The sequence below is a fragment of the Rhamphochromis sp. 'chilingali' genome (assembly GCF_963969265.1).
Source record: "Rhamphochromis sp. 'chilingali' genome assembly, chromosome: 15".
Lineage (NCBI taxonomy): Eukaryota > Metazoa > Chordata > Actinopteri > Cichliformes > Cichlidae > Rhamphochromis > Rhamphochromis sp. 'chilingali'.
Genome location: NC_137942.1, coordinates 2,852,891 through 2,876,965, shown reverse-complemented (window position 1 = coordinate 2,876,965; position 24,075 = coordinate 2,852,891). Strand labels below are relative to the sequence as shown.

General features: G+C 45.7%; 1 protein-coding gene across 1 annotated transcript in view; it reads left to right on the top strand.

Annotated features, from left to right (window-relative positions):
* The first annotated feature begins 12,044 nt into the window (after positions 1-12,044).
* grin2ca (glutamate receptor, ionotropic, N-methyl D-aspartate 2Ca) overlaps positions 12,045-24,075 on the top strand; it is a 77,306-nt gene continuing 65,275 nt past the window's right edge. Inside the window, exon 1 of the mRNA XM_080905514.1 lies at positions 12,045-12,467. The gene's annotated coding sequence lies outside the window, so the exon portion shown is untranslated. The remainder of the gene's footprint in view (positions 12,468-24,075) is intronic.

Here is a 24,075-nt window from a genome sequence, read left to right as displayed (position 1 = left end):
TTTGTGCTATTCTATCACCGTGTGGACATAAAAACCACCGATTCTGCTAATAAACTGAAAACATCGTGTTACTTCTTCCTTCTTTTGTAATAGATATATTGTCTCTGCATCACGGTTATTATAGTAACTAACACTAAGTAATCTCTGCCATCACAATAAGACCTCAGCAGTGCCACACTGATGCTGTGATTCATGTAATTACAGCATCAGTGCCAACCATCCATTTCTTTTAGTATTTTGTGGCTGATTTTAGGAAATAATTTGAGATAAAGGAGGATTTGAAGTCCTTGGGCATCAACCTGAATCCCCGAGGAGCTTCAGGACAATCAGCCTGGAGACGGGACAGAAACTTGTCTCCAAGTTTGAAGAGACACGAGCAGTTGGAGGGACTGAAGGTCACTGTCACTCCATTATCTGCCTCCTCAGCCAATCGCAACACGGCGATCTCCAGAAACTGATGGAGGCCGAACTAAGATGCTCAATAAAGGAAAGTTTTTTATAATATTCAAATTTTTCGTGATGCAAAAGTGATAGATGTCATGTGTCATTGTATATAAATGACACATGAAGTAAAATACAACCCTCAGATTTCAGCCTTCTCTTCTTTTAACGACCTATAAATCCCCGTGAAGCGATCCTCCGTTGTTTCCCGTCCAGTTTCGCTGCCATCGCAGTCCTCAGCAGACTTTATCCCATCACACAAAATAACAAGAATCAACAGGGGGGAGTATGAACCCACAATATGGCTCTAATAAATCAGCTAACGCAGCATTCATCACCAGTCTGTGTGCGCCGCGTGGACGTTTGAGAGCGACAGAGGCTCGTCCTCCTCAGCCTCTCTGATGGAAGCAGAGCAGCAGGTTTCTTGTTTGGAGTTTTCGACAGTGCATCCATCAGCCCAGCACTGCGCCATCTGCTGCTAACGCTGCATGCTCGGCCCAGCTAAGTGCCATCTGCAGCCAACTTCGCTTACATCGCTCGGAGAACTTTTACTTTGGACTCGCGAGCGCTGAGTGGAGCAGGGGCGGGGCTTCGTTAAATCCGGTGATCTCATTTGTCCGTTTGAGAAGGCGGCAGCAGGTGAAAGGCAGAAACTTGGTAACGCGTAAGTTCTCCTTCTGTGCCATCGATCATGCTGAACACTTGGATTTTTGTTTCATATGATCCCATAAGACTTCATTAATGTCACAACCCTTCATCTACACACATTGTCCAACTCTTAGTCGTCCAACCTGAGCTGTAGTTATGCCGTCTGTCCAGATGAGGGAGACAAACCTTTAAAATGTACACACAGATCAGCCAGGAACAATCATGCACCGGAGACAACCGTCCCGCTGAGCCGGTCCTGCAGCGAGTCACTGTTTTCAGCTTAAAACTCAAATCAAAGCCGGCATCAGACCCTGTGAACAATGTGAGGCTGTTTAGAAATGATCGCACACGCAAGACTGAGAAATGTTTTATCTGAGAGACAAACGACTGGATGTGTTGTCTCATCAGTTTTGCATTGACCACGCTTTCAGAGACTGAGGGATCAGAAGCTGACACGTGCACACTGTGAAGATGGTTGCTTCTTAATAAAGGCAGTAAAAATAATGTAATTAGGTACAGTGGTATATATTTGATAAAACGTGCTTTAATTAAAGGAGTCAGTCTTTCACAAGTAAAAATAAGACTTTTAAGATCTGCTGGAAGATGTTCACGCTCGTCTGCAGGTTGTTCCCACTCCCAGCGTGCAGCACAAAGAAAGGCCGGCCTTGGTGACATCCCCTCCACTCTAATATGATTGTGGTTTAATACCCATTACAGCGGTGGAGAGGTGCTGTCATTAGCAATTCAGCAGGGCTGTAACTCACCTCCCCTTCTTATAATGATTGGGATCCTGAAAAAGAGGCGGCTATAAATGGAAACAAAAGTGCTGGGCTCAACAGAAAAGGAGCACCAGCCACAATTTGTGGGATGAGGCGAGCGCACGCTTGATGACCCATGGCCTTGTGGGTAATGCAAGGTCAGTCCGAGGAATTGGGTGATCTGAGAGCCAGGGGTTGGAAGAACCGCTTTGTTGGCACGAGGCGACAAATCAACAACAGCAGAGAGGGATGGAAAAATCTGAGAAGGAGAAAAGAGGGAAGAAAGCAAAGAGTGGCTGATACAGCGGGTGGTTTAATTCAAAACTCCAAATCCCAAAAAGATTCAGTTCACATCATCTAAAAGTAGGAAACTAGCAGCGATGTTGGTGACAGGTGAAGTAACCAACAAGAAGTGGGCGGGGTCCTGAATTAAAGGAACTTTGGGGTGAATGGGGAAGAAGAGTCGCTCGCAGTCATGAGGAGGAACATAGATGTACTGTGTCTGCAGTCAAAGACACCATCAGTGATTCTGCCTCCATCACCTTACCACACTACTTCACACAATCCAAGCAGTGTTGCCGTCTCTGGCTCGCAACTCGTGCTATTTTGGACTTGGCCTAGTTTATCTCCGGGGAGATTGTTTGGTTTCTACGCGTCTCTCTGGGTCGGTTGGCGCCATGCTAGCATTAGCCAGCTTCACCCAGCAGACGATGCTCACGGGCTGAGGAAGTGTGGCATCTCTAAGTCATCCGAGTGACGTCCTCTGTCTCAGCTGACTGCAGGTTTCTCAACCTTATAAACATGACATTTACATAATGGGCCAACATGGGCCATGAAGTCAGTTCCATGATCACCAATATGCTAATTGAGCACCGATCAATGGCCATGAGTGCCTATGACAGGACGGACCCTTGACTCCCCGCTCAGACCAGCGTTCCTCCTGGAAGTGTACGCCTCACCAGTGAAAGAGCGGCCACAGACCTGTGGGTGTAAATAGACCGCAGAGTCCCGGCCTGACGAGGTACTGTAGCTCGTCTGTGGTGCGCCATCTGTTTAGTCGAAGGTTGTTTGGTTTAAATGATGTTCTGCAACTTGAAAACCACAGAGATGTGATGTTTTGAGAAAACGTGTCTCTCTTCTCTCCTGGATCTTCCAGAGGATCCTTTAGGTTAAGCTTGCCATCAAACCACATGTACTCGGGGCCTCCCTGATATGATGTTCTCCCCTAATGCACACACAGACGTGTCACTGGCCCATCAGACACCCGTTTGTCTCATCATACGACCAACAAACTCCAGAAGATCTTCAGAAAGCCTCATCACAGAGAAAGCACGCAGCATTACAGAAGTTAGGATAAGGCAGAGGTCTATCTCTCTAACTAGCGGGCATAATTATCTTCTTCTTCATTAGAAAACTAAAAAGAGAAGTGTGTTCCCTTTAATTTGCCCCCTGCTGTGATCTTTTTTATTTTATCCTTTTCCACAATTAACCCAATCTGTTACGGCCAAAAGAATTAGAAACTCCGAGGATGAGCAGCACTTCTGGACTGCAAATTTTACAAGAAGAGCTTAGAAGTGAAGTCTGTCAGAGAGAAAGACGTGTTACTATCAGAAGAGGGGTGGAGGGAGATTTAATATTATTTCTGATTATAAGACTATGTGGAAACCATTAAAAGATCTCGTTCTGGTCGTTCTGCATCTTGTAAACTCCAACCCGTCTGTTTATATCTGATAAGTTATGGCTGTAGGAGTTTGCATGTTCTCTGCGTGTTTGCGTGGGTTCTGTTCTGTACTCCGCTTCCTCCCACAGTCCAAAGACATGCAGTTAGTGGGGAAAGGTTCATTAGTGACTCTAAATGACCCGTGAATGTGAGTGCAGATGGTTGTCTGTCTCTGTGTGTTAGCAATGCAACAGACTGGCGACCTGTCCAGGGTGCACCCTGCCTCTCGCCCTAAGACAGCTGGGATAGGCTCCACCCCCCAGCGACCCTAACAAGGAAAAGCGGAAGAGAATGGATGCTTGGAAGTTATGACTGTATCTAATATCCAATATCTGAGGTCTTAATTACCCCAAACTTCAATCGTAATATGTCAGAATGTGTCCCGGCAGGGTGGATACAACACACTAATCATTCATCAAAAAATAATTCCCATTATTTTTCATACTTTTCTCTAAAAGACAGTGTTCGGGTGACTAATGAGGACTTAAATTTAACACGATGACGATGAATTTACCAAAATAATAGTTTACGGGTGAAAAAACAGCGTCGAGCTTCAAACGAGCACAAACCCAAAGCGAAAAACATATTTCGAAACATTTTCTTTCCGTAAATGCATGAAGTAGAAGCATAAAGAGAACAACTGCAAAGGAAATAAAACAAGTTTGGGACGTTTTCTGGAACGAAGCTGGAAAGAAAACTGAAGAAATAACATTTAAACCTTTGTGGGAGACAAAAGCTTTTCGTTTCTGCCTCTTGGTAAGACAATTAGAGCCCATCTGTGACACTGTAACTGTGCTTATTCATATTATTTATAACGCCGCTGGTTCCTAATTGGAGTCAAAGCACTGACATCAGTTGAAAATCTGTCTGCTTGATTATCTAACGCAACGAAAACAAAGCTCCGCGAGCAAAGAGCCTGGATGATCGCTCCTTCGGACCATTTTTTCACTGGAAACAAAATCGAACCGATGATGAATCACTGTCTTCTCTCTCTCTGCGTTTGCCTGGTGCCAAGGCGCTCAGGATTTAGAACCACTACTGGTGTCCATCTGCACACCGGATTTAAAATGTGGCTACGCTGTGACCCGTCTGTTGTCCGAGGCCTCTGGAGACGGAGGGAGAAGAGGACACGGTGCCAGGAAACGCTCGCTCACTCTGACAGGCGAACGTGTACGCTCGTGCGGCTTTTCTCGAGACCAAAGCTCTTTATCGGGAGGTGCGAATCATTCACGCAGCTCGTGAAGAAGAGCGTTCTCCCCGTGTGCTGACGGGAATAAAAACTAATTCTGATCAATGAAATGAAGCGTTTAACGCCATCTTAGCTGAACTGAGGGTGTTTGTCTTTGTGTTATGATCTCATTTCAGATTACATTTTGGGGGATCAAAAAGTGTATTTGCAGACGTGCAGATTAGTGTTATCAGCAGGAACAGTGTGACCTGTGAAAAATGAGGATGTACATGAGAGAATCTGTGTTGTGCACAATTCTGCCTGTTGGTTTAAGGCAGCTTACCGGGCGTCTGTTGCAGCCAAATCCATTTTTATTCACCCTGTGGATTATACGATTGCTTGGCAAGGCCGCCCTCGTGCAACTAAAGCCAGCGGGGACTCGTGCAGGTGGACGTCCTGAATATAGAGCACGGAAAGTAGAGGGGAACTGGCGACGCCTTGCAAATAAAAGCAATTTGTCACCAATGCTTTGCTTTGTTTTTGTCGAAAGGGCAAAGCTTTGGGTGCAAAATCCAGACAGACGGGATTTGAGTGGTGTGAGCTGCCTGTGGAGGGCGCTGGCACACCGGCGATGAGAGCAGCTGACTGGAGAGGTGCTGAGGACACACTTCTCAGTCTCTGCATGTGTGTGTGAAGTCTCGGGGTGGTGCTAACAATTGACGCTCGCCTGCAGAGAAAGTCCTCAAACAGACCCGAGAGCCTGTCACAGCACACGGAGAATAAAGGACGTCGGTAGTCTGTGCACAGCCTGAACGTGAAACATTAAAGGCTTCTTAGATTTCATGTGCTTTTGTGACATTACACTGCAGAGTAATGCACCTTACAGATCTCCAAAGCTCTCACCGCTTTAAATAAAAGTCAAAGAATAAATGCAAGTCTAGCTTTTATATGCGTTACATACGTCACTACTGAAGGTTCACAAAATATTATTTCATTCAGGATCGTTTTCAACGAGGTGGGCCAACCGGCGCCCTCTTCTATATGTTTTTAATGGATTAACTAAAGGGGGAGGGGGCGGGGCCTAAAATTACTAGTGTCAGGGAGGTGAAGAAGTGAGCACAGCAAAGGCAGGTTTCACATAAATACACTTTGTTTAACAGGCGATTCATGCAAAGCTTCTCTAGCTGAGTCAAGAGCTGCAAAGGAGCAGATGGGTCCACTTTAGAGGTAAGATAGCAAAACCAGGCTAGCTGAGGTCGGCTAACCAAACAGAACACTGGAGGTTAAACATGTTCAGGGGAGGTATGGACATCCATTTGAAAAGATGTGAAGTTAATGTACCCACCTGTCTGCCCAGAAATGCAAACACCTGCGTTACACTGCTGTGTGTCTGCTATCAGGACACACGGTGAGCTTAGAAGAGAAAAGCTTTGCTCACACTTTAAGCTGCTTCAGCTCTGTACAGTCAGTGCCAAGCCAAGTTCAGCTGCAGGTAACAGATATGTGAGCGCGTGAACTCGTTTATCAGACACGCTCCATAAACGTGCAGCAGGAAGTCATTTTCTGCATCCATGTTTGTTTCCTGTTCTTTGGTGGCGAGTGGCCTGAGCAGTGATGTTGACCTGTTTACAGTCACTGCATCATCCATCAGGTGACCGGTCTCAGCTTGGCACGAGCTTCTGGGGAGAACAGACGCTTAACGGCTTGACAGGTTGCGTCCGGGCTCTCTGGGCCCGAGTGAAGCGCCGCTGGCTGCTGGACGGAAACGCCAAACAGCCTCGAGACACCCAGCGGACTTTGGGAGCAGCTCGTCATGCCGGCTGAGGCTGCAGGAGTCAGGCCACTGGCTGGTGTAAAGAGCACAGGCTCAAAAGTAAATGAGTCTGGGACATCACTGTTAACAGCGCCGTTACAGAAACGTTTTCATTCAGGAGTCTCATAAACAAGTCGAGCTGGTGTCGGTCACAGGTGGGATAAATGTGCGCCCCCTCGTGAGATCCACAGCAGCCGAGTGTGGCCTTTTACCTTCTACCTTACTCTTTGTCCTCACCTCAGACTCATCTGAAAATATCTCCGAGCGCTGCCAGGAAGAAAAGCAGAGGCTCTTTCTAAATGCCACGGTGACGCCCGAGATGACGTTTGGTTTGCCGTTTGTGAGGAAATATTATTTTGGGTCAGTTGTGATTCGCTGCCATATTGTCCGGTGAAGCAGGAAGGCCAGGCCACAGAGAAAGAGCATATGTCTGCCTTTCCCTCTGCTGCTGCCCCGACATGTGTTACTTCCTCCTCGCTCAGCCCACCTGCTCGGCCAAAGCCTTACAGTTTACACGAATGCCAGCCTACAGCAACAGAGTGTGTCAGCCTGAACAGATCAGGCTCATCAAAGAGTTCGCTGAAGTCATTTGAACTGATGCTCTGAAATCAGATCCATTTCTTATGCTTCCAAATCAGAAAATCCGTTGGTTGGTATAAAAGACTGACATAGCATCTGTGCCTGAAGAGCGAAGCCAAAGTGGAAGCACCTTAACCTGCAGGCTTCTGAATAGCCAGCAGATGCACGGCGCTCAGCTCTACTCGTCTGTGACCTCGGTAAACACTTTCGATTCGGTAAATCATCGTCATTATTAGAGTCAGAAATCACTGTTTGGCCAATGGCAATTCAGAAAATAGCTCAGTTAGAGGTTTAAAAAGGAGACTTCACCAGCCAGTGGGTGGAATATCTGGAAGTTTTATGTATACAAAGCACCAAATCACAGCAACAAGGTGCTTTATACTATAAGGTACAACCTTACGCTAATACAGAGACACCCCAACAGTCAGGTGAGCCTCTATGAACAAGCACGGAAAAGGAAAGAACCGACGGTTCAGGAAGATGACAAGTGGAAGTGTGAGGCAAAAAAACCTGGAGCGTGGATGATGAGCCACACGCACAGTCAGAGTGTACAAACCTTTAACACGTGCTTTAACAGCGCGTCATCGTCCTACATAAAAAACAATGTAGTCATGTAGTTTAAAATAAATAAATAAATCAGGAGCAGTCAAACAAGAAACTTAACACGTGTTTCCTATTCCTGAAAATACTGGAGGCCACCAGGGCTTCCCTCTTAGCAGATGCATGAACAGCATAAATATAAAAATCACAAAACTTGACCTCAAACTAAAAGTCAAGGTCAAACTTGAGATCACCTGTGGTATGAAGGTCAAAATCATCCTGAGCAATTATTTGCTCAAAACAACAAACAGAAAAGTTCTGACTGTAGATTAAAGAAAGTCTCAGGTTTGTTTTCTGCTTCTTTTGATGGAGAAAAGAGAAACTAAAAATAAACAATAAAAGGTGTACCCGCGTCGGCCAGGTAACACTTCCTGCTCAGCAACAACCCAACACCTCGTTGTAGCTTTACAGTCCCATCTGTTCGCCTTATTGATCAAATATCAATGGAGGAAAGCCTGTGAGCTCTTGATTACAAACTGGGGATTCGTGGATATTTATTATCGTCCGGTGATCGATCGGGGTCGCGGGCTCAGCCTCCAGCATCGTACGCAGAGAAACAAACACGGCCTCGCCGGCACATCTCTCAGTGCCGCCCTGACAGGCTCATAAAATCCGACTGATGTCCTTCTGCCCGAGAAAAAGGATTCATTTTTCCAAGGTTTCATCCACAAGGGAAGAAATTAAGATTAATGGCTTGTGCGTGCCACAGCAGTTTGCAATTGCCTTTGTGATGGAGATTGTTTGCAGCTCGGCAATGTAATATATGCAAATGTGACCTGGAAGTGCGTAAACGTGTGTCATCAAAATGATTCTGAGCTCATTCACAGTCAGCTCGGGGCTGAGAAAGTGGAGTGCAGGTTGAGACACTGAAATATTTAAACACAGGGCAAAGTGCAGCGCAGTTCACAGGTAAGAGTGTTTCTGAGCAGCAATTTCACGTGCAAATCAGCAGGTGCATTTCCCCTCTCTGAACTCTAGGGGGGGCTGGTGTCCTGATCAAATCAGTAACGTGGAGCTAAAACAGCTTCAGGCGGCGTGTTTGTGGTGCGTTCGAGACGAGTATGAGTCACCTGCAGACAGCCTGCGCCGGTCTGTTAAAGTCAAGTTTGTCTCGGTGCCGTTTCATGTCCAGAACACCAGCGTGACCTTTCAAAGATTTCTACTTTGCAGTTCCTGCAGACTCGACACAACAACACTGAGCCTCTGAGGTCAGAGGAGTGAAACATGTTTGCTGGGAGATGGCCAAGGTCAACCAAGGTCAAAGCTGCAGCTGTATTTTCACATCAGCTGTGGAATCAGGTCAAACGTGCAAAAATCATTTCATAACAGGAATGATCAATTTCAACATGCTGGCAGACTGCCCACGGGGAGCACCGGGACCTTTCCCAGTGTGGGGGGTCATTTTAGCGTTTTAGTGTGACCATTACAGCAAGCATCAGGAGGGGAACGCAACTCTCCGAACACGTGCATCAAGCGCTCCTCCCTCCCTCGCCAACAGACTACGCTCTCGCCACAGCGTCCACAGCCTGCAGATGCTCCCCTCGAAGAGACACAGATTCTCACATGCAGCCATCCCCTCAGTTTGCGTCTCTCTCAGCACAGTATCGACCTGCTGCTCTGCAAGCAGGGAGTGAAAACAGATGATAAATCTCAGCGTGTGCGCGGGTTCTCTCCGGACAGCCCCGTCTGAACACATGCATGTGAGGTTAGCTGGTGATTCTTAGCTGCCTGTGATAGGTTGACCCTGCATTTCACCTTGTGACAGCTGAGACAGGCTCCAACCTCACTGCGACCCTGCGAAAGAGGACGGATGGATGGAAAATATATCTAACTTTACAAGAGACAAGATTTGTTTGTTGTATATGTGTCTTTCTGGCTGCTGTTGCAACCAAATTTCACCTTGTGGGACAATTAAAGGATTATTCTATTCTATTCTAAGAGACAAGATATAAAAATATAAATTATTTCCAAACAACAGCATTGTGAAAAATGCATCGTTCAAAGAAAGATAGGAGGCACGACTTCCAGCTCAAAGACGGACAAAAGTAACCTCAAAGTCATATAAATTTGCAAAACGTGTTAATTTAAATAATAAATAAATTACAAACATATTTCCAAAGGATATTTTTTTATCTTGTTGTTAAACGGACATGAAAAAATGAGGCATATTTAAAGTATACTGAGCGAAACATCACTGTATACCCGGAGAAGCTACTTGTTTCCCACGCATCAAACAGGTACGTTAACAGCAAGTATGTTTGGGATTTATTTTAGCACTCTATTTATTTATTTAATTTTCTTAAAGTTTGTTTTCTGCTTCTCCCGTCTCAGCCCAACAGCTGGCTTGGCCCAGATCTCGTCCTGCGGTTATTCTGCTCCAGTTATGAACCTGAAGGTTACGCTGAAGCATGAAGTGTGCGAAGAACCGGTTCGCTGAGCTGAACAAGGTCCCACTCAGACCAATAACTTGTAAGTGGATTCTCATACACACCCAGTGGTTCGGACATGCCCCACTTCAGGAGGCAGAAAAGAATTTGACTTAAAGATTCACGTCAGCATCAAAGTTACAGGTTAACATCAGGTTCATGCACCAGTGGGACTCACCCCACAGTTTGAGAACCACTGCTACAAAGCATGCTTTACATCCAGAAATGTAGCTAACCTGACATTATTCTGGGATTCGGAGGGTCCAGTTTAACGGTGTGAAAAGTGTGTCTCCATAAAGGAAAAGTTTTCTGTGAGGAAAACCCACACAAAGCCCTGGCAGCAGCAGATTACTGCCTCTGTAATGCCGGGGTGTCCACACACTTTGGCTTTGTTATACATACTGAGCAGGACAAATGTGTTAGTGCTCCCTGGTGGATAAAGCGCATTACAACAACACTGCGTATAAATTACCTCGAACAAATGGAAATTTCTGTACAGTACTACACTACTGTGTGTGTGTGTGTGTGTGTGTGTGTGTGTGTGTGTGTGTGTGTGTGTGTGTGTGTGTGTGTGTGTGTGTGTGTGTGTGTGTTCATAGCCCATCTTAGATGGAGTAAAATGAGCCAGGCTCTGATGTGTACTTGAACATTGTACAACATTTATGTTAGAGTATATAAAGACTGTAAATGTGCACACACTGCCATCAATGTGTTCTCTGCGTGCACTGATTAAAAGCTTATAGTTTAAGGGACGAGCACATTCCTGATGGGAAGGAAACGGTGGGCACTGACTCCGCCTGTCCCAGAGAATATTTCAAGGGCAAACCTGTTGATGCGATCTGCGGCAGGAGGCAAGACGGGGAGCGAGCGAGCGGGTGGGAAGGCAAAAAATAAAAATGAATGAGTTGACAAACGAATGGGTCCCAGGGAAGCGTGAGGAGAGATGATGCATTAATCTGTGGTGGTTGAAAAAGGGGGGATGTTGTAGAGTTGTAGGGCAGCCAGTACTCAAAGAGCAGAGGGAGGGAAATAAACGGGAGGGGTGGAGGGAAGGGAAGAGAGAGACGGGAGGGAGAGCGAGAGGATAAATCCTTACTACATAATGATTAGAGCTCACAAGCCCTTCCTGTGACATGGAGTGTAGGAGTCAGGATTACAGCCGGCCAGAGAAGCCAGAGTGAAAGCTCTGCTGATGGGCGAAGGAGGGGCACAGGTAGGAACAGCCCAAAAAACAACAAGGCATACAGGACAACAAGTGCAGCCAACTGAAGGCTAGAGCAAGCAAGGTGCGCTTGGAGAAAGGTCACGAGGAAGATCCAAGAATTTCCAAACTCCAGCAGTTTGCATCTGCACCATCTGTCGCCGGCCGCCGACGGCCTCGTCCCGGGCAGCTGGATCATTTCTCAGAGCCTTATTTTGATGGAGTGGCAGTAAAAGTACCGCTCGCACCAGAGGAGGACGAAGGAGGGAGTCTGGGAAATGAAGAGAAGGGTCACCCTGCAGGACCTGCGATAGATGGGGACACACGATGCGGACAGGTGTCAGAGACGGAGTAGATCTGCGTCTTCACGAACCGGGCAGTGACGATCAAGGACGCGGGTGACGAGCTGAAGGTTGAGGATTTCTTTTGGCGCAAGTTTCTGGCAGCTTTGTTAGTTTTTTCTTTTTCCCAGAGACTCACTTTCCAGCCAAGAGAGGAATTATCTTTCCCCCAGAGTTGCGCGGCTGGTGAAGACTTTAAAAAGGCTACTGCTTCACACAGGTATGCACACTCGAGGGTTTCTCCTAAATTCCTCCTCAGTTTCTCCTCCTGGGACACATTACCTGAAAACAGTCTTCAGAGGTGTCCCTGTCAACAAGTTGGAAAACTAAACCAAAAGCGCATCCGTGGACGGCTGAGATTATATCAACTTGCTTTGCTTCTCCTTTTCCTCCTCTGGCACCTGTTCACCTTGATCTCCCTCCGTCACTCCATCTATCCTCCTCCTGCTCCTCTTCTTCCCCCCCCCCCCTCCCTTTTACCAGCGAGTGATAATGTGACCTTCTGCCAAAGTGCTGGAAACCATGCCACCGTCGCAGCGGGCTCCTCTGTTGCTGCTACTGAAATAGACTCAAACAAGTGCAGGGAGAGGAAGAGCGAAAGGGGGAGGGAGATACGAAGGAGGGAGGAGGAGGAGAAGACGAGGGCCAAAGGGGAGAGAAAGGAGAGGAGGAGAAGGAGGGAAAAAAAAGAAAACGGGGAACCGGACGGCTGAAGCTGCACACACGGCATGAGTGGTGACGAGCCAGGGCTGGATGTGGATTGCCAACACAGGTAAGATCACCTTCGTCGATCGCATTATTTAAGCACCGGCGTGCGCCGATCAGCTTGCAGTTACTCCTGGTTAAGTATGGAAATGCTTTCTGCTTCTTTGGAGTAGTTTTGTTTGTAGTTTTGTTGAGCAGAGTTTCCTCCTGCTGCTTTCTGCTTTGGGTCAATAGCAGAATTATCAGAACGCAGAGGGGATCAGATCAGAGGGGGTACTCGACAGCATCCTTGTCAGAGGGATCAGACGACACGCTGCGCGGGGCTTTTTCCGCCTCTTGTAGGTGGCAGTAACTGTTGCTTTAACTCACCGAGCTGCTGGGAGGGGGGGGATTAAGCAGAGTGGATCGATGCGTCATTGTAAACAGTTAGAGCAGCTGAGAGGGCCTTTTGATACATGCCCGCCGGACTTGAGATACCACTGCTGCAGGGGAAATTGAACTGCCACTGAAGAGTGACTTCACAGGATGTGAGAAAATGTGTGCTTGCTCCAATTACCGAAGGATTCGTTCTAGCGTTTTGGCTCCAGGAGGACGCGGCGCCTTCGAATCAAATCTTGTGGCTCGAAATTAGAGATTTATTCAGAAGTTAGCCAAGAAAATTTGTCCCACTCAGACCAATAAATACAAGGAAAACAATGCTGCTGATAAAACAAACATGGAACAAACTATATTTTATCTGACATGTGCCCCAGGATCACTAACACCATCCGCTCCACAATTTAATAGTGTCAAGACGCATGTCTGCAGCAGGAACTCAACACACAGGCAGGAATCCATCCGGAACAAACGGCCACATTATCCATCCCTGAGTGAATAACTGACGGACGTCTCTTTATCTCAGAGTAACAGATTCTTCTGTCACAGGCCTTAAACACGACTCAAGTCGTTTTATTTTCATGCGTGGACAGAAAGTGAATATGAAAAAGGGGCTTTAACGATGAAGAGGTCAGAGGAAGGGAGGCAGTTTAAATGAGAGGCGACGGTGAGGGGGGGAATCCGCGGGGACGTTCTGCCGAGCTGGACACGACTTCTTTGAGAGCCGAGGCTGCTGCTGTCCGGACACCACAGCCACGAAGGATGGACACAGACTGACTTTAACCTGTTTTTAAGGCTCACACAGGTTATTAAACGCCTACAGAAACCTGTGGAACAGTGTTTCCTGTACAGCGGCCAGACTCAGACTACAGCATGTTTGTCTGTGTCAGAAAATGTGTTTGTGTGACCGAGACACTTTCACTGCATGCGTGATGTGATCGGCAATTACAAAAGGAACACTACGCTGAATTAGATAAGAAAACAGAGGACGAGGTCACACAAACTCATCGGCAAAGGTTTTAATGAGCTTATAGATCACGGGAACAAAAGCCTGTTTTTTCCATAGACTTCTACACAATCCAAGCCTGAGGAGACGCCCTCTGCTGGCTGCCACAAGGAATGCACATTTAAGCCACTTCCCCACTGGCTTCACTTTTCAAACCTGGAAATGATGCCTGTCGTTTAAATGCACACACAGCCACACACGTCCAGACCAGAAAATATACTCATTTAAGAATTCTGGCTTCTAAAATTAACCAGTTTAATAGGGATTAGATAAGAAGTGGGCATAATTTCCACTTTGGCACGCAGTTACTTTGGTTTGAGATCCATTAGGAAGAAAATGAGTCTGCTTTATGTCCCTTTTCATAGTTTGCAGATGTCCTCTTATTTATCAGGCTCTAAATTTGGGTCTTATGTGTCCTCGTGGGCTTTTATGCAATTAAAGAGTTTTCATTTACACCGCCTATAGAAGTAAACGCTCCAAGAATTCATTTATTTTGAATCAAACCTAAGATTCATGCGATGTTGAAGTGAGGATGAAACTTCTTCGGTTAATCGTGGTTATTTGTTGTAAAATCGCAGGTCCACAGGTGGAGGTAAAAGTCTGTTTTTCCTGCAGTGAGAGCAGAGTGGGAGCGGGGGGTGGTGAGAGTGTGTGACAGTGCAGCAGCAGTTAGGCAGGTGAAAAATGGCTGTTCATTATGTTATACCAACCATATCCCAGTTTCAGTAATTGGGTGCGTGTATGTGAGTTCAGTACAGACAGCCTGTACGTACATGCGCACCAGAAACCAGCTGGAGGATCCTCAGCCCATCGCACAACATGATGCAATCTCACTACATCACACACACACACCTGCCCTTCAACACACGTGAGGACCTTGCCTAACTCAATAAATGGTTACGAGTGTTTTTACTATGATCGTCCCTCTCCCGGCTGCACCAAAAACACGCTCAGCAGCAAATATGTCTGACTTATTAAACACTATCAGTTACAGGTTGTCAGGGAGGATCAGCCTTCATGTTAGCAGACACTGAACGAACCTTACAGCAGCACCGAGCAGCTGTAACGACTTCAAACATTACAGGGAAGGTTCTTATATGGATCTGTGGTCATGTAAGGCACACAGTCAGACAAGAGGGTGACAGCTGGTAATATCATTTTTCATTGTGAATCATGCAAAGCTTTTCTAAAGAGTCTAAGACTGAAATGCAAAGTTCATTTCTACTGTTGTGAAGTGTTTGCAGACAAATTGGCGTCTTCCAAGCAAGCTACTGACCCCCACAGCAACATAGCAGCAACCAAAGAAAGATGCTGGAGTCAGAAACCAGTTGTGGAATCCACATGTTTTCCAGGGGTTATCATGGTGATGACCCCTGCAGAAAGCAGCTGTTGACCCCATGAGGCCTGTGTGAATGAGGCTTTAGCAGCCGAGTAAGGAGAGGCCTGGCCAGCTGCACTTAAGTATGTGAAGCAGTTGATTATCAGCTGATAAAACATCAACCAGTGAGTGAAGAAATCTCTTCCCCTGTGCTGATGCTGTGCCTGGACCAGCCTGAGTATGGTAATTAAAATGGATGCAGCATTGTTGCTCTTTTTATAATTGAAACTAAAGCAACGAACGCCGTCATCCTTCGCAGCGCTGGATCTCAGTGAGCGCAGAGACTGACAGCGAGAAAAGCAACAGCAGCTACACAAACACCAGTTTAACAACCATTCCTGTAGCCTTGAGTTACTGAGCTCTTCAACTGCAGAGCTAAATTATATCGTCACGCAAGCCTCGCATGCTTGCAGCCTGCAGCCTGCGGGCAGACTGACAAACAACCTCCGGGTTGGTATCACACAGACACGGGCTGATTTGTCAGCTGTCCGGATCTCCCATCTCACGCTCGGAGCCGATCTGCTTAATCAAATGTTAAAGACACAAAACCTCACCCATCTTTACGTCTCTGCAAAGCGAGAGGCGAGAGAGGGGAGGAAGACGGGAAGAGGAGAATGATGATTGAGAGAGCAGACCCCAAAAAAAAAGAAAAAGAAGAAGACATAAAACAGAAACGCCAGTCGGCTCGCCCGCACAGGGAACGGGTTGAAATGGAAACTGCTCTGATTGACGGCCGGTTACAAGCATCCCAGACAGTAAAACATTTACTGCAGAGGAGGGAAGGAGGTTACAGGATATCAGATCAATCTATCCAAGGTCATCAGAGACGAGGGTAGATTTAACTCGGGCATCATCCCTAAACCCTTCTCTCGACAATCTCTAAAACCCGTACGGGTCACCGTTAAACGTTCAAACGCAGATCTGTGCTGCGACGCCGGGCGAGAAGAAGTTCTCAGGGCGCTCTCATACTGCACAGCCTGCGTGGTGAAACCTCAAACTCCGGGCAGAATGAGGCTTGCAGGCTATGCTGCTCTCCTCTCGAGTTTATGGCTGCACTCACGGGCACAACAGAGACTCGGGGCCCATTTATATTCATGGCGCAGCGCCGCTTGCACCTCGTCTAACGTCCTGTCCCTGTTGAGAAGGAAAACTGACACGCCGTGGGGTTGGGAGGGCGGTGGAGGGGGGCTTTCTTTGCCTCTCCTTTCCTTGTCATTCTTCTGCCTCTTGTGGATCCTGACACCAACCTGAGTGTTTGTGCATGTGTGACGCGTGTGGGTGCATGTGCGCTGTGTAGTACGGGAAATTGATTAAGCTAATCGCTTTCTATTCACAGCTGCGTGTGTCCCGCTTAATTTTTCACAATTATCCCTGAGCGGGTGACGCGGTGGGAGGGCGTCTCGATGAGGGATGATGACAGCGATAACCTTAGAAGGAGGGCCTGGAAAGTGAGGGAGGCCGGTGAGACGACATCCAAACAGAAAGCTGCGTTTAAAGAAATCGGGCTGAAGCGTTTCCACTGCCGTCTAACAAAAAGTGACACGCAGCGTCCTGGTGGTTCGGCAGCTTGTGATGACGACGTGGTTGGGGCTTTGCCACGTGTCTCCTCCTCCTCTGTCCTTCTTGTCACTCTCAGCGTCACCTAACAAAGTCAAACTGCTCGACAGAGCAAAAAAGGCACAACTCGTGACTTCCTGAGAGATAAAGAATTGTTTTTTACTTTTCTGGAGGCTGTTTATTATTGCAAAAATCAATACGCCATCTCCGGAGAAAACCATAAAAGCCAGAGTTGTTTATGACATGCTCCGATTGCTTTCCATGGAGTGGTTTTACATGTTTGAGCTGCGATTAGAGGCACTGAGGCTGTACCTCTCACTACCTTTTCACAGATTCTGACAAATCGAAAGCTCGTGCAGTCATCCAGACAGCAAAAGAAAACCATCTCTTTGTCGGCTTCCTTTGACATTAAATTTCTCCCACGTATCCTTTCAATAACCAATTAATAACACTTAGTGTCCTGCAGAGTGTTTTTGCAAAGCTCCAGCTCATTCTGTTTTTTTGTGGATACTTGGTAAACATGACAGATGTTTTTCTTTGGAGTCCGAACCCGAGCAGAAAGTCAACACTGATGTGCTGAACGCAGTTCAGACTGGGTGATGATGCAGATGTGCGTCTGCTGGATGTGTTGAACTTTCACAGCATGCAACACGTGGAGACATCGAGGGCCAAACAAGTGTTTTTGTTATGTCCTGGTAGCTGATCCGAACCAGCAGGTCGAGTACATCCTCTGCTGGGCAGGGTTCGGTTTATGTCTGTGAGCTGTTACAACTGCCCAAAAAAATGCAAATGTTCTATTATTATTCTAATATTTCTACTATCTATGCAGTGTTTTTGCTTTAGTGACCTTCAAGTCATCTCGAACCAAAACAAACACGGTGAAGACAGATGACACTTTCCTAATTTAACGTGACCCTGTGATGCAGCTGGATTCTTACAAGCATGCTATCCGGTCGTTAAGTGATGACGCGACGAATCCTACTTCCGGGTCTAAAGTAGTCTGCGTTTAATATGGCTTTTGTGTATTTTCTTCTATTTGATCTCAAAAAGCTCCTAAAACAGTCAGTGATCACTGTTGACCTCCCTCGGCTTTTATTACCGCTAATCATTTATTTAAGCTCAGTTTTTAAAACCTTAGGATGTAACTACAGCCCAGCCCATGCAACAGTATATGAATGACTAACCTCGTATTGTGGATGGATTATCTCAGTTGTTCTCCTGGCTGAAGTTTGGTCCTTTTACAGCATCCTGCCATGCGATTACATTTGTTTCTGACCACCGAGAACACTCACGGTAACTTTTATCGAGTGGAAAAAAAGTTAGCTTGTTTATATTATGCTAACATAGCTGTGTCGCTAGCGGTCACGTAGCACATCATTATATACCAGCTAGCCAAACTTCAGTAACCCTACAAACGTCACTGCTGTTTAGTTTTCTGTCTTCATTTATGTTGGAAGTGATAACAGAGCTGTACGTTTTAATTTGTTTCCAAAACCCCGCAGTCAGGACATGCTATATTGTATTTAGATAGAAGCTAGCGAGCTAACTTCCTGCTAACTTCTAACTCTGTTAAATGTCATAAATTCCGTTTTCATGGATGCCTGGATGTTAAACTCAATTGTTACACCTGGTAGAGCAGAACGCTGATCATTTTATTAAAGATGAAAGACTTTAGACAGTTTTTCAACTCTCAGTAATGCCACAGTGATCGTTTGATATATGGACCTACAGCGGAGTTTAGGTCCAGACACGGCTAGTGACGTCAGACTGAACAATCGGATAAGTAATGCTATTCCTGCACCAGCAGCACAGACATGGTGCAAAGGCTGACTCTTACCAAATGGCGAACAAGCCTCGTCTGCATCCTCATTTATGGTTTACATGTAAATACAACAATGACATGAAGTCCTCGAACCATGTTTAAGTTGTATTAGCTCACCCAAATGACTGAAAATCTGTTTTCTTGAAGTAAAACCCACGTATGCATTTAATGACTGAGCTCTGAATCCAGGGAGAAAAACCTAAACCAGTTTGCTGTCCAAGAATCAGCATCTGTGTGAAAGCCTTTGACAGATCCTGAAGATTATCCCCGAAACCAGCACAATGTTTCTATACGGCGATGTTGCTGAAGAGTTTTTCAAATATAATATTTCAATTCTATCTTTAGTACAAAGTAAATTGGTTTAAAATTGGTATTTCAAAGCCTCCGCACACAAAAATCAATACGGTCTTGCCAGCTTTATGCCTCTGTGGGTGTGTGATTTGGAAGAACTGACTGATGTTGCGTTTATCTTGCACATTCCTGCTTTACACACAAAATAGGAAAGGAGAGAAAGACTGCACAGGCCACACACACACACAGATTAAAAACAAAGTGATATGCTCATATGTGGATTAGAGCGTGTGTGTGTGTCAGAGGTCAGCTGTATTTGTGTGCAGCCACTATATCAACTGGGAGAGTAGGTTGGTGACAGCTGGACCGGTGGCAGGGGTGGAGGGGGGGTGGTCTGGTTCTGCATGGGCAACCCCAGTTTCAGCTTAACCAGGGTCTTACACTGATCCCTGCTTTACATACGGCTGCACATGAGGTCGAGTGCGGGGTCCGCCAAAGCCTGACAGAGGACGCTTCCGCCACCCTCCGTGTTACCTGCCGCCGCGGGTTTACAGCCAGGTCAGCCCGCAGGGTCAGAGTAGGAGTATGGATATCAGCGTGTGATGTCGCGCCCTGTAAGCCTTCGCCAAACATCCGCCCATGTGTTAAAGGCAAAATGGATTACATTTGCATTGCCATTGTAATCTTCAGCCTCGCAGAGATTATTACCCTCAAAACGCGTCACAATCTGTTCGATTTCACTACGCGCTGTGCTGACGAAGACAACGCCGGGTGATGAAGTGTCCCCTGACGATAAATGTGCCAAAGCAAAGAGGAGAGATATATATCAAACATCTGTCCAGTGACGAGCAAACACGTGGCCTCTGTCCTTGGGGATTTTTCCCCCACTTTGGAGTAAATGATGATCTTTTCTCGACTATGTTGATCCATTTATTGCACGACCAAACTACGGAGTCTTTTCTTTTTATAGGTTTAATGCAAAAGGCTCAAGCTGGGCGATGACCTGATCAAGGTTATACGACACTTGCTGCAGAGGGAGCGCTGCTTTATCGCTACGTGAGGTTTCAAAGATGGAACTGTAATAAAAGCCGGCTACATAGCTTTCCATCTGCTGTGGCATTTAAAACCTGCTGATCGTGGCCCCTCTGATGCTACAGAGTCAGAAAATCCAACTGTTCAGTTCTGCTCCATCTCCCTCCTGAATATTTAAATCCTTTAATGCAAAGAGATACCAGCAGCCGCCTGACTACTCCCCTCTCCCACCCCAGAACCTTTGTTCAGAGACGACAGTAAAAATCTCACCAGATTTATGAGGACTTTACCTAGACAGGTTTTCACCCTGTGGCAGATCAATCACTCGTAGTGCAGAGTTCCAGTAGAGGCGTGCGCGTCTTAAATATGTCTGCAGTGCCGGCGGCAGAGGCGAAGTCAAAGGGTCCGCGACAGAAACTAATATCACCGAGTGAGTCTGTTTGATGCGTCTCTGTCTCCGGAGGTCACGTGAAACAGATTCATTGTTATTGGTTTGGACTTCAAAGCCTCCACTGGGGTTTCACTTTGGGTGCATTTCAGCAGGAAACCCTGGTGGACGTCGACTTGGTCTTTTTCACGCGGCCGGCTGCCGTTTATCACACGGCCACGATACACGACCCCATCCCATAAAGACCAGAGCCGTAAATCAACAGGCAGATTTAGGGGGGACCCTGCCCCTCTGCTGACGAGTCTGTCGCTGCAGAAAATGAAAATCCTGGCCTTCATGGAAACGGAGCCATATTTTGTACAAATGAGCACAAAAACATGATATGGATTATGCATTTTGTTAACTTTATAAGTTTATATAACATAAGAGCCACATAGTTTTTTTGTTTTGTTTTATTTATTGCAGTGCTACAAGTCCTTACGCAAGCAATTTGGCAACACCTCTGGGCAGTTACTTGGAGGGGAAAACACCTGTAACATGGATTTTAAACCCCAGAAGCAAATAGATGAATGATAACTGAGATGCTCTCTTAATTTTGGTGCGTCTGTGTTGTATTTTCATCACCTATTTGCTCATGAATGCAGAGATGCAGCCTCTAACAGCTGATATCCTATTTTGTAAATACGCTATGATGAATGTTAAACACTGTATATGTTTCACAAATGATTGCATGCTCTGCTAAACAGGGTCATTTGTGGGTTAATTGGTGCATTAAATTAATTTTTGAATCATATGATTACGAGCATCGAGTAAGCAGGTGGTGCAGTTTCTGCCCAGCATGCACCACAAAGCTCCTCCCACCAACAACAGCAATAATAAAAGACAAACTTTAAAGAAAAAAAAGAGTTAAAATGTTGATTTTAAGCCCTTTCGTTTTTGGAGTTGCACATCACTGCAGGTTCTGAGTCCTCCACGAGAACACTGAACAAATTCTGTTCTGATTCTTGTTATCAATATACTGATCAAAACAAAATACAGATAAGATCCTCATCTATGTATTTACTAAAATAATAAATACAGAAATATTCACAGCCTTATGACTGTGATCCACAAACGTCACAGCATCATCACTGGCTAACTGCAGATTGGCTTGTTGGGGGTCAATCGGCAGCACAGCAGCTATCTGCGTTATTACACTCGACATAAACAAGTCCAGCATGATCCAACAGAAAAACTCCACTTTATCAAATTATGTTTGCATAAAGCAGTCACAGCAGGTGAAGATGGCTGTTTTCAGGCCATTTTGTCAGATGTCTAACACTTCGTCACTGCTGATGTGGCATTTGCAGTCAGAGTCCCTGCAGTGACGAGCACCTGCCTCAGGAGATATGGTAATTCAAACATCCACAGTTCCTTTGTTAACCGGTTTTGTCTTTAATTTATTCTCAGTCGCCTCCATTGCTTTATCTACACATTTCTTTTCACTGTTCCATAAAGGTGGCCAGTTACGCACATGCTTCAGTGAAGCTTCAGTGAAACTGAGAGGCCGTGAATCTTAATCTTTGTGGCACAAGTCAAAGTTCTGATTAATATCAAACAATCCACTGATTTTAGCATTAATCTGTCGTTTCCCATCGTTTAATCTTAAACAACATCAGAGGCACAGGTGTCGAACTTAATGAGAGCTTCACGATTGATCTTCTAAACAAACGAGCCTAAAGAGAACCAAATTAAATAAGCACGATTAGAAAGGATGAAAAAAGACAAGAGATTTAACAAACACACTCGAGGAGACTGAAAAACCAAACAAGGGCCAAAAAGATGTTTCCTGCACGCTAGGATGAACACAAATTGTGCAGCTTGAGGGCAGCGAGCAGTTACAGCCCGTTTTTGCACAATAATTAATTTGATATTTCCAAGGTTAGTTGCATAAATGTACTTGTTGTTTATGCTATTTAAATTCAGCTTCGGCTTTAGTGTCATAACGTGTGCAATTTTACATCATGTTTATTTGAAGATAAAGGTTCACAGAAAGGTCTCACTGAATAAACATATATTATTATTATTAGTCCTAGACCTTTAGGTCACAACAAGCCTAAAGATCGGTCGCTCAGCAACAGGGAGGTGCAAGTTCAGGTGGTCGCCCATGGACACAGCACCACAGACGGAGTCGTGAGCTCCGGCTCAGGCCTGTGGTGGAGGTGAGGCCAGTCTGACCAGCACGCCGACCTCAGGCTTGCTGGTCAGACCGGCCGACAGTCTGGGAGGATTCCCACTCCTGCTCGTGCACCGCCGGCCACGCCCCACCACAGAGTCCAATAAGATCAGACTTGGTAACCTTGTTAAAGTGGCTGGTAAGACTTCAGGGAGGTCTCAGGTCCAGCTTGCGGACTTTTATAACAGGCAGGTGCTGAGGAAGGCGACCTCTGTCATCCTCTCTTAAACGACTTTCAGCTGCTTCCTTCAGGTTGTCGGTATAAAGTGCAGTTTATACCTGCTGCTATCATCGTGCTTAATAACACTAAACCATGTTCTCTTTCTTTTGGTGTTGTTTGATGTGTGGACATACTGCAACTTAATTTCCCACTGGGGACAATAAAGTGACCACTGAGTGCATTCACATATAAGGCACAACAGTGCTGCTATATGATCAGTCACAAACATGGTTCAGTCTACTGGCAGCAAATATGTGGTTTGCAGTTTAAGCTGCTTCGAGTGGCCTGCAAAACTCAAACATGCTGTTAAACAATTGGTGACCTACTCGATTTTATAATAAATAAACTTTATAAAGTTTATTTATTATAAAATCTCACCCATTATTAGAACGGACTATAAATATAATTGTGGACACTGTGAACAAGCGAACCACTGCCAAGCTCTACTTCAAGGTCAATTTTGAAAAAGGACCACGTACAATAAACATTCAACCCATTGTACCAGAGTTATTGTACCTCGGCAGGTCAGATGCAGAAGATCATCAATTACATTTATCTGAATCTCATCATTATTTGAATACATGAGTAAAAAAGTGTAGAACAGCTGAATACAGCATAGTCTAATATTTGTTATCTGGTAAACTGCAGCTGAGGAACTGGTGTTGCTTTGTTAATTAACTCAAGCGCCAGACGATGTGGAGCCGTGCCAGACTCGGTCCCACGGAAACAAAGAGCAGTTATTGTCTTAATGTATTTGAATACAACTCTAACAGAGCTAACAGTGTATTTGCTGCCATGCTGTGGTTTTTCAGTGGCCTATAATTAATGATATAAGCTGTTTAACTGGAGCAGCTTAGAGCAGCCAACAGTCAGAGAGAAACTACAAACTGAGGACAGGATTTGGCACAGACTCTGTCTGTCTTAGCTTTTCTGTATTCTGTGTAAAAGTACACAGATCAGAAAGGGATAGGAAACCTTAATAGTCTGATTCAAAGGTTCGGTCAGGACCTGCACAGCGGTCTTAGTGGTAGGCTGTCCTGGGTCACAGATATATCCAGAGATCTGGCTCCAGATATTTAGTTTATTTGAGATCAGTCAGAAGATATCGAGGATTGATCACATTTAGCAAAGCTCGCGCTGTAGAACGTCTGACTGCAGTACAGCCTGTATAGGAAATGTTTACAAAAACACTTTTCATTTGGGCTCCAACCAAAAAACGCGGACACGCGCCAACTATGTCATACCGTGGATATTTTTAGATGCCGATGTTTTTCCTTTTTTTGCCTCTCACCTCACCCCGCACTTATGAGGATGATGATTCTACAGATTAGTTAAATGGGTGCAGATTTAAAGAGATTAGCGTGGCTGTATTTTTTAATCAGAGATTAGTT